Here is an 11,677-nt window from a genome sequence, read left to right as displayed (position 1 = left end):
ACCAAGTATCAATGCACATTGACAATATTCACTGTTAGTGCACATTGAAAACAACATTAGTGTCATGTGCTTTTTCTTCTGCACAGAAATATGCAACAGGTATGCATTTTTCTGCAGAGAAAAATACAGGCAGTCCCTGACTTACGAACATCCGAGTTGCGAACGACTCCTACTTACGAACGGGGGAGTGACGAACGACTCCTACTTACGAACGGTGGCGGCGCCCGCGTGACGTCACTGCTGGCTTCTTCCGGCTTCTTCTCGCTCCTGTGCTGGATAGCATCCATCTTAGTGCCGGCCACAATGCACGCTGCATGTACTATATGTACTGATTGCCCCACACTGCCCAGAAGCATCCAACTGCACAGGCAGAAGCTGGTGGAACTGTCTGGAAACTGGTGGGATTACATTACTCTGTATTGGGAGCAGGACCACTGTATTGTACTTGTACTTCTAGCTATGTTGAATGTAACTATCCTTCTGGGTCTCTTTTAGCCTTTTAGTTTTGGCTAGTACAGTACTGTATGGTGTGGGGTTAGAGCCACAATGAGGTTTGTACTGCTGTCTGTATCCTTATGAATTTTTTGGGCTGGAGTTACCCTTAAAAAAGTACATGTTCCGACTTACAAACAAATTCGACTTAAGAACAAACCTACAGTCCCTATTGTGTTCGTAACCCGGGGACCGCCTGTACTCAGATGACACCAACATTGTGGTGTGAACAGGGCCCATAGAAATCAGTTGTTTTCTTTATGTCCTTTTAGAGACCTACGTTAGGAAAATGCATGTCTCTGTGCATGATGTGAACAAGACCAAAGTATCTATGCAGGTCAAATCTGCACCATTTTCCATCAATTCTTATGCATGTATATAATGAACAAGTCCCAGCTGTTCCCATAGTCTGCTGTCCTATTTATGAATCACAATATTTGGGAGTTTTGTTCAAGTTCAGTAAGGCCTCGTTCATGTGCAAAAAAACTAATTGAAAATATGTGCACATTTGACTTGCTTAGAATATTTTGAGCTTGTAGGTCTCTGCAAGGACATAAAGAAAAGTATTGATTTCTATATGCCCAGTTCACACTATAATGTTGGTGTCAGGTGAGTTCTAATATTTATTCCATTATATAAAGCTATATCTACAATATTCGCTGATCAGATCCATTGTTCCGTGAGCTGTAGATCTGAAATATTTTTTTTTTTTTTAGGGTTCTCAGACTTTTTGCCAAGGGTTCCTCCAAGGTAAAAAGGTTGAGAAACACTGGTATAAGTGAATACTTTCCTTTATTACTGTCCCTTCTAACAGAATACTACCCCATTCCAGAAAAAATCCTCTGCTGAAGTTTGCTGCGAAATATACACTTCTGGGAGTGTTGACCACCTTGCTATCTTACAGCGCTCTGTGGTTCCTCCCTCCGACCTTTACATTTTAAACAATATACATACATATATGTAGCACTGTCCCCATAGGGCTTGCTGTGTGATGAATTCCTGGGTCTCCTCTAATAACCTGCAGACAGTCACTAGGGGACAGTTCACTCATCCATCCTTACTCCCGGTTGCTCGTTACTCAATAAACAGTCCAGGGGATTTGGTTTTTGTATTTATTGTGGAACTTGGACGGGAGAAGGGAATAGTGGGATATACTCCAACTTGAACTATTCACAGTAGAGAAGGACAACTCTCACTTGGCCTCACCGGGTTATTTGTGGAAGCAGACACACTGCTTTAACCATACTGCCACCTGTATAGAAGAATTAAATCCTCTTGCTTTCTCTAGCAGCAGACTTGATGCAACTATATTATTTTCAGGACATTCTCTAGCATCCGCTTGACTGACATTTTTGTCCACTGACTTTTCTAGCAGAAGGGGTGGCCCTCTCAGGACAGGCCCCGCCCCATGCCATAGATCTGTCCTCACTGTTAGCAGAATCAGATCCTTTCCAGTGTCTCCCTTCCAATCAACTCTGCAGGACATCTGGGTTCAGCTCCTCTCTGACTCTTTAGGTCCTCCTGAGGCCGCATGGAAGCTTCTACAGAGGAGGGGCAGCTGCCCCCTCCCTCCAGGACCCTGCTCTCCTCCTGAATGACCCAGAGGACATGTGTCCTTGGCATTTTGTACAGTAACCCTGCATGCACCGAGGTACTTTCCTCTGCCAATCACTAGGGTTGTAGTAAATGCCTGTGCACTCATTTGTCAGGTTTCCTCCCACTGTCCTATTGGACCAGTGTGAAACACTTTAGGCAAGCTGAGCTGCACCATGAGCAAACCTCAACAACACACCCTGCTCTTTGGTAGGCAGAGAGCAATATAAATTTACCTGGCAATCTCTCTGGTAAGCAGAAAAGATCCAAAAATGATATTCTCTCTTCTAGCACCTACCTAGGAGGGTGCTACATATAGTCAGGGCTTTTTTTCTCAGAAAATAAGCGCAGGAACTCAACCACGACCCCTCCCCCCCCCCACCCCACACACCCTCCAAACCGCATCAAACAGTGGGTGGAGTCAAATTTTCACTAACAGTGGAAGGGGCATTAAACACAAGGAGCGCATTACATACAGGGGTGCGCTATGTGCGGAGTTCAGAGGTGCACTACACACAGAGTACAAAGTATCTCAGAAAACTAGAATATTGTGAAAAAGTTCAATATTGTAGACTTTAAATGGTCTCACAATCTGGTTCAGTAGGTTACATATTCATGGGGAAAACTGCTGACTTGACAGTCATTGACACCCTACACAAGGAGGGTAAGTCACAAAAGGTCATTACTAAAGATGCTGGTTGGTTACAGAGTGCTGTATCCAAGCATATTAATGGAAAGTTGAGTGGAAGGAAAAAGTGTGGTAGAAAAGGTGCACATGCAACAAGGATAACCACAGCCTTGAGAGGATTGAGAAGCAAAGGCCATTCAAGAATTTGGGGGAGAGTTACAAAGAGAGGACTACAGCTGGTGTCGGTGCTTCAAGAGCCACCACACACATATATATCCAGGACATGGGCTACAATTGCTGCATTCATTTGTCAAGTCACTCCTGAACCAGAGACAATGTCAGAAGCGTCTTACCTGGGCTAAGGAGAAAAAGGACTGGACTGTTTCTCAGTGGTCCAAAGTCCTTTTTTAAGGTGAAAGGTAATTTTGCATTTCACTTGGAAATCGAGGTCCCAGAGTCTGGAGGAAGAGTTGAGAAGCACAGAATCCAAGTTGCATAAGGTCCAGTGTGAAGTTTCCACAGTCAGTGATGATTTGGGGATCCATTTCATCTGCTGGCTTTGGTCCACTGTGTTTTATCAAGTCCAAATCAGTGTAGCCCTATACCAGGAAATTCTAGAGCCCTTCATGCTTCCCTTTTCTGACCAGCTTTATGGAGTTGCTGATTTCATTTTCCAGCAGGACTTGGCACCTGCCCAAACTGCCAAAAGTACCAATAGACCTAAACCCCATAGAGAGTCTGTGGGGTGTTGTCAAGAGTAGGATGAGAGATACCAGACCCAACAATGGAGATGAGCTGAAGGCCGCTATCAAAGCAACCTCGGCTTCCATAACACCTCAGCAGTGCCACAGGCTAATTGTCTCCATGCCACGCTGCATTGATTCAGTAATTCATGCAAAAGGAGCCCCAACCAAGTAAGTGCATACTATACTGTACATGGACATTCTTTTCAGTAAGCCAACATTTCTATATTAAAACTCTTTATTGGTCTTATGTAATATTCTAGTTTTCTGAAATACTGAATTATGGGTTTTCACTAGCTGTAAGCCTTATTCATCAAAATTAAAAGAAATGCTTAAAAATAACTTGGTGTGCAATGAATCTATATAAGATGAGTTTCACTTTTTCAATTGAATTACTGAAATAAATTAACTTTTAGATAATATTCAAATTTTTTGAGATGCAGCCATATATTATATAGCAGTTGACTGTTGCTCAGTGCTGTCTCTCTCTCTCTCTCTCTGCTGCATGAACCTGCTTTTGGGTGAAAATGCTAAATGCTGACAGAACACCTAATGAGACCAAGATAAACTTATTTGGTTCAGATGATGTCAAGCATGTGTGGCGGCAACCAGGTGAGGAGTACAAAGACAAGTGTGTCTTGCCTACAGTCAAGCATGGTGGTGGGAGTGTCATGGTCTGGGACTGCATGAGTGCTGCCAACACAAGGGAGCTACAGTTTATTGAGGGAACCATGAATGCCAACGTGTACTGTGACATACTGAAACAGAGCATGGTCCCCTCCCTTCAGAGACTGGGCTGCAGGGCAGTAGTCCAACATGATAACGACCCCAAACACACCTCCAAGATGACCACTAAAGAAGCTGAGGGTAAAGGTGATGGACTGTAGCCAAAGCACCTACGTAAGAGACCAATGTGTCCAGAAGGTATATGCAACTGGACTGGCCAAGCATGTCTCCAGACCTAAGCCCTATTGAGCATCTGTGAGGCATCCTCAGACAAAAGGTGGAGGAGCGCAAGGTCTCTAACATTCACCATCTCCGTGATGTGTTCATGGAGGAGTGGAAGAGGACTCCAGTGGCAACCTGTGAAGCTCTGGTGAACTCCATGCCCAAGAGGGTTAAGGCAGTGCTGGAAAATAATATAGGCCACACAAACTTTTGATACTTTTGGAACAATTTGGACATTTTCATTTAGAGGTGTACTCACTTTTGTTGCCAGCGGTTTAGACATTAATGGCTGTGTGTTGAGTTATTTTGAGGGGACAGCAAATTTACACTGTTATACAAGCTGTACACTCACTACTTTATATTGTAGCAAAGTGTCATTTCTTCAGTGTTGTCACATGAAAAGATCTAATGAAATGTTTACAAAAGTGTGAGGGGTGTACTCACTTTTGTGAAATACTGTACTTGTATAATTTATTTTTACTTTCATAAAAAAGTGCCTACATGTACGTCAGACCCTGGTTGTTGAAGCAGCACTGATTCGTTGGAAGCTGGAATGTGTATCCCAATCAGGGTGACCCCCTCCCCCAGCAGTGGCTTACAAAACCAGTGCACATTGAGACTGGCTGCACAGAGAGCATTCATCTGGGACACCTGCTTCACTGGACACAGGAGTCACACCGCTGCACAGGTAAACCGCATTTCATCTGAACTGTATTGCACACAGGCAGATGTTTCCTTCAAGAACCTTTTTTATCTATGATGTATATTTATACCCATTTTAGTGCAGGTGCAGATGGTGCAATGATCTGTTTTACTAATTTGTTATTTGTGCCCCAAAAACGAATTACATAGATAGAAGATACAAGATACAAGAACGTAGCAATAACCTGACTTTTGTCTGAAGGAATGCTGTACATTCTTTTCTGTCTGGGATTCAGATTTAGCCCTCATTCACACTGAACGCAGCTTGAAATCGTGCAAGTTCATCTGAACTCGTACGATTTTGAAGCCGCTTTTCAGTCTGACTTTGGGGGCAACTTCAAAGACATCTGTGCAGCTTCATGGACAGATGTCTATTGAAATCACCCCGAAAATCACCAACGTAGTGTAGAAACTACTTATGGAAATGGGTGCGGTGCCGCAAAGTCGGCGTCGCACCAATTGGGACAGTGACGATGCCGGGATTAGGTTGCGATTTGACATGTCGAATGAACAGGGCCTAAAACTTGTGTGGGCACTATAAGATAGCCATACACATTTAGATTTCTCCCATTCAGTCTGTGGGGTGAACAAAAAAAAATCTTTAGCTTCCACCATTCTTCGGAAGGAGGAATCCATTGAGCTTCTCTTATTCTGCACCTCTGGTTATTGTATTCACACACTCCTCTGATAGGATGCAGTCACTGTTCGATCAATCATTTTCCAACCAACTCAGTTCATTTTTAACCACTTAAGCCCCGGAAGATTTTACCCCCTTCCTGACCAGGGCCTATTTTGCGATTCGGCACTGCGTGACTTTAACGGACAATTGCGCGGTCGTGCGACCGACGCTGTACCTAAATGCTGTCCTTTTTTTCCCACAAACAGAGCTTTCTTTTGGTGGTATTTGATCACCTGTGCGATTTTTTGATCATGCGCTATAAACAAAAAAAGAGCGTAAATTTTGCAAAAAATTATTTTTCACATTTTTGTATATGAAATTCCCCCCAAAAAAATGTAAAAATCTAAATTTTTTAACATTTTAGGCCAATTTGTTTTAAGCTACATATGTTTGGTAAAAAAAAAAGCGTATTTTGATTGGTTTGCGCAAAAGTTTTTGCGTTTACTAACTAAGGGAAAGTTTTTTGTCATATTTGTTGTTTTTTTTTTAACGAGTAATGGCGGCGATCTGCGATTTTTTTGCGGGACTGCGACATTGCGGACAGATCGGACCCTTGACTGGCATTTTTGACACTTTTGGGGTTACCAGTGACATTACTACAGTAATCAGTGCTATACATATGCACTGTTACTGTAAAAATGACACTGGCAGTGAAGGAGTTAACTTTATTGGAGAGGGAGGGGTTAAGTGTGTCCCTAGGGGCGTGTTTCTAACTGTGATTGGCTGTGGCTACTAGTGTAAGAACAGAGATCAACGGTCCTACATAGTAGAACCGTGTGATCTCCATTCTTACCCCGGAAGAATGACAGGCGGCTTTGTTTACATTAGGCTTTGCCTTTCTTCCGGTGTAACGGAGGATTGCGAGTGACCGGCGGACATCTGGCAACCCACAGCTCAAATTTCAATCTATTCCCCAGAAATCGAGCCAAAATTCAAGCCAGTTATGGCTACTTTGAGTAACAACTCTAACAATTTGTAATAAATGTATAGCATGCTGCAGATTCTTCTGACCAATGTTTAATTTTCCTCCTGCTTGGTCCCAATTATTTTTCAACCGTAATGCAGGCCATACATGAGTCTTTCAAAATGAGCCCAACCAAGTCTTCAATTTCACCTCGTGTTGCTACAGAAAATTATTTTCGTAGCTGGGAATTTTCTTTTCTATCCGGGTCACAGCTTACGCACATTTCTCTTTCGATTATATTTCTCGCACAATTCTCCCATCATTAATTAGAAATTAGTTTCGTTTTTCAAAAAATTTCAAACATGCCCAATCACTTAAATTTGATGGCCACACGAAAATCAGCCATTGCTGGAGCCCACAAATGGGGTGAAATTCGAACGAAAATTCTTAGTTACGATTTTCAAAAAAAAATATTTCGGAGTTCGACCCATGTATGACCAGCTTAAAAGAAGACCTGTAGTAAGTAAAATATAGGCTGCTTGCACTGATTGCTCCTTTCTGAAAATATTTATTCCCTGGTTGGCTTGCTGAATGGCTTCATTAGTTACCGACTCATGTTCCTGAAAACAAGTATACGACCAAGGTGTCTGACCCTACTGTTCACTAGCCCCATGCTTTCTTCAGGTCAGCGACTCAGAAAGCATTGTGGTCATTGAATTAGCTAAGCAAACAGCATATTCAGAAGGAGGTTAGCTAGTGGGAGCAGGGCCAGGACAAGGGGTGGGCAGGAAGGGCAACTGCTCTGGGCACTGTGGTATCGTGTGTGGTGCGGGGGCATCACAAGGAAAATGGGGGGAGGGGATTTGTGTTGGGAGGGGAAACTTGGGGGGAAGAGGGGCAGCAGGAGGTAAGAATTGTTCTAGGAGTGGAAATCTGGGGAGGTTTGCTAGGAGGGGGAATTTCGGGCTATTTGTGTTGAGAGGGGTAATAGGGGATGAGGATTTGTGCTAGGAGAGGGAATGTAGAGGGGTTTCTGCTAGAAAAGGTAATATGGTGAGAGGGGCCTGATTTGTGCTAGTAGGGGATTTTTTTTTTTTTAGCGAAGGGGATTTGTGATAGTAGGGATGATTGGGGGGCATTTGTGCTAGAGCGGGAAATTTGAGGGGGAGTTGGGATTTGTGCTAGGATGGGGGTTTGGGAGAGGGGAATTTTTACTGGGAGGGGTACTTTAGAGTGGGGTAGAGGATATGTGCTCGGAACAGGTCATTTTTTTTTTGGGGGGGGGGGATTGTGCATTGTACATATGCAAAATTAGAGGATTTGAGCTAACCATGTAGAAAAAGTGCTCAACTTTTTGGTGAGGGGGGATTTTGGGGGGGGGGGTGCAATTTGGCATGTTTTCCCTGCACTCTAGATGACCTTGTACCGGCACTGAGTGGGAACAATCTTCATATTTGGTTCAGCATAATTTTTCTTTCAGCAGTTCAAAGATTATGGTCCAACGTCCCTCAGGCACAGCCGACCCAAAAACAAATATATAAGGCTCATCCGAAATTCCATGTTTAAAAGCATGAAGAGGGTAGGAAGAGAAGAGGGGGATAAGGGGAGTGATTTCACTGCAAATTTATGGATTCTGTCTTCACTAAGTTACTTAAGCTGGCAATAAATGAGTATTTTTTATTTCTGTTCAATCAGCAGGTTGAACAAAAAAAAAAAAGACTTAAATTCCCCATCTCCATTCTACCCGCTGAGCCTGCAAAGGTTCCGATCCAGTAGTGATTAATGCAAGGGCATGATCTACACACCGATGTAAACAGTGTAGAATCCTGGAATCCAGGAACTTGGAGCAGAGAACATCTGTGTGTTCACATCACTATATCAAGCTTTGTACCTCCTGTGCCTGACATCTAGGATGTCATTGTGACCTCTCTACTGCTTAACCACTTGACCTCCGAATAGTTTTTCCCCCCTTCATGACCAGACCATTTTTTACTATTCAGCACTGTGTTACTTTAACTAGCAATTGCGCAGTCATGCGACACTGTACACAAATTACGTTTATATCATTTTTTCATACAAATCGGATCGATCCCCTGCTGAGAAAAACGGACGGACTCCGTGTGTGGAAGAGCCCTAAGGAGATTCCTGTTCCCTCTCAACCATCAAGATAATGTATCGGAAGGATATTAACTCATGTTTAGAATCCTACCTGAACAAATGTAATGTGAGCCCCTGCAGTGGAATAAATGTGTTCATATCATAAACTAAACCTTATCATGGGGGAATGAATTCAGTCTGTGGACTCCTGATCATCTGTTGTACACTCCGTATCTGTCCACAAGTGCCAGACCTTCTCAAATTTCCTAGGGCAACCCAAGAACAAATAGGTAGCTTTGTATAGGGATACAACCTTATTGATTTAACACTTCCAGAAGGGCAGATTGGGGGCTGTGTCTGATTTCCACTTGAGCACTATTGCCTTCCTGGCATAAAATAATAAGAGACCCAATTTAACCACTTCCCGACTGCCCGCCGCAGTCGCGTTCCTGCAGCTAGGGGGCGCGCCCCCACTCGGCAGCGGGGATGCTGATGCACGGGGCAGGTGGCTCCAATTGCCGCCTGACACCCGCGATGGGCAGCTGTTGTAAACACCGCTGACTGTTCTTCTCTCTGCAATGATCACAGAGCACATGTGATCCTGCTATATAGGAACACAGGTCTCTGATCATTTCACAAGCCACGCCCCCCATAGTTAGAAACACGCCCCTAGGTACATATTTAACCCCTTGATCACTTACTGTGTTAATCCCTTCCCTGCCAGTGTCATTATTACAGTAACAGTGCATATTTTTAGCACTGATTACTGTCGTAATGTCATTGGTACCCCCAATGTCAAAAATGTCAGTTAGGGGTCCGATCTGTCTGCTGCAATGTCGCAGTCCCGCAAAAAATCCCAGATCTCCGCCATTACTAGTAAAAAAAAACAATAAAAATGACATAAATATTTCTATTATTTAGTAGACACGATAACTTTTGCGCAAAATACCCTTATTGCGATTTTTTTTTACCAGAAAAATGTAGCAGAAAACAAATTGGCCTAAAATATGAAAACATTTTTATTTTTTAATTTTTTTTTGGGGAATGTTATATAGCAGAATGTTAAAATTATTATTATTATTATTTTTTTTCAAAACTGTCGTTCTTTTTTTGTTTATAGCGCAAAAAATAAAAATCGCACAGGTGATCAAATACCACCAAAAGAAAGCTCTATTTCTGGGGAAAAAAAGGGCCATCAATTTTATTTGGGTACATCGCACAACCGCGCAATTGTCTGTTAAAATAACGCAGTGCCGAATCACAAAATATAGCCTGGTCATAAGGTGGAAAATCTTCCGGTCCAGAAGTGGTTAAGTACGCATCGCCCTACTAACAGCCAGAAAGTCACCTAACCAGGAGGCAAACGCCGACTGTTACAGGGATCAAATAGAGCTTACTTTTGGTAGTATTTGATCACCACTGTTTTTTTTTTTTTTTTTTTGCGATATAAATTAAAAAAGACCGAACATTTTGAACAAAAAAACACTATTTTCTACTTTCTGTTATACAACATATTCAATAAAATAAAATTTCTTCATAAATTTAGGCCAAAATTAATTCTGCTACATGTCTTTGTTAAAAGAAAATCCCAGTAAGGCCTCTTGTACACTGCAGCTTGAAAAAGCTCAGTACAGCTTTTTTTTTTTTTACTAAGCTAAAATACAGCCCATTAATTGCAATGTGCCTATGCCCACGGTGTGTAAACAAGCGCCGTGCATTCTTCATTAAAAAGAAAATAGAAAAATCTGCATTTTTGGTCAGTAATTTACACCTCATGCGCACAAATACGTGCGATTGTGCACAAATGGCCTTTTACATAATGCACGAAACAAGAACATGAGAATATGTTTCAACGGATTTGCAGATAAATGCGCGCATGCACGTGAAATTGCGCGAACGCATATGCGCAAAAATACGCGCAAATACGAAAAAAGAAAACTGATGAAAAAGTAGGTGCTCAAACAGAAGTATCGTGTGCAAGAGGCCTATGTGTAAATTTATTGGTTTGCATTAAAGTTATAGCGTCTACAAACTATGGGATATATACTTGACAATTGATCATTCCTGATGTACTGCATCTTATTTCTCGAGGCCCTTAAAGGGGTAGTAAACCACTGTGTGTGTGTTTTTTTGTTTTTCAACCTGTAAGGTAATGTAATAATGTGCTAGTATGCATGGCATACTAGCACATTATGTGAAACTTACCTGAAAACTAAGCCTTCCAGAGCCGTGCTGTCACTGCTGAGAGGGCTGACATCTTCACCAGGGCTTCCTTCCGGGTTAGCGGCCTTCGGCTGTGTGAGTGGCCGGAGCTATGATGACGTCACTTCCACTTATGGCACATGACTGAAGGAACGGCACAGGTGGCTGTTCCTTCAGAGCGCATGCGCCGGTGACGTCATTGGCTGCATGTACAGTAAATATCTCCTAAACTGAACCGTTTTGACTGACTCCACTTGCTCAGTGGGGATCGCTATGCTGATCCCCTCTGAGCAGGCGATGACAGGTCCGTCTTCGCTCACTGTGCAGAGACAGACCTGTCAGAGTCCATCTCTCCTCTATGGGGAGATCGGATGAAAATGGACAGCCTGTCCGTTTTCATCCGATTCAACCTACTGGATGGATGACAAACGTATCGCCATCCATCTGTTTTCAGCGGATCTTGTCGGATCGGATGCCAGGCCGGTGACATCCGCCTCTCCATAGAGGAGAATGGGTGGCTGGATCAGGTCTGCCTGAAAAATGGACAGGCAGACCCAATTGGGCCTTAAGCTGTTCAAAGATATGGGACCAACCTCCCTCAGGCACTACGATTAGCACCACTGACCCAAAAATAAATATTTAAGGCTCAGCGGAAATTCCATGTTTATGTGCGTGAAGAGGGTAGGGGA

The 11,677-nt window shown here is 43.0% G+C and overlaps 1 protein-coding gene across 1 annotated transcript in view; it reads left to right on the top strand.

The window, feature by feature from the left end:
* Nucleotides 1-5,038: 5,038 nt before the first annotated feature.
* The window catches only part of LOC309563538 (extracellular superoxide dismutase [Cu-Zn]-like), a 53,883-nt gene continuing 47,244 nt past the window's right edge, over nucleotides 5,039-11,677 (top strand). The window contains exon 1 of the mRNA XM_082267991.1: nucleotides 5,039-5,092. The gene's annotated coding sequence lies outside the window, so the exon portion shown is untranslated. The remainder of the gene's footprint in view (nucleotides 5,093-11,677) is intronic.

The sequence above is a fragment of the Pelophylax lessonae genome (genome assembly GCF_965119305.1).
Source record: "Pelophylax lessonae genome assembly, chromosome: 1".
Classification (NCBI taxonomy): Eukaryota; Metazoa; Chordata; class Amphibia; order Anura; family Ranidae; genus Pelophylax; species Pelophylax lessonae.
The sequence above is the reverse complement of the archived record's forward strand: the minus strand, read 5'-3'. Positions and strand labels throughout refer to the sequence as shown.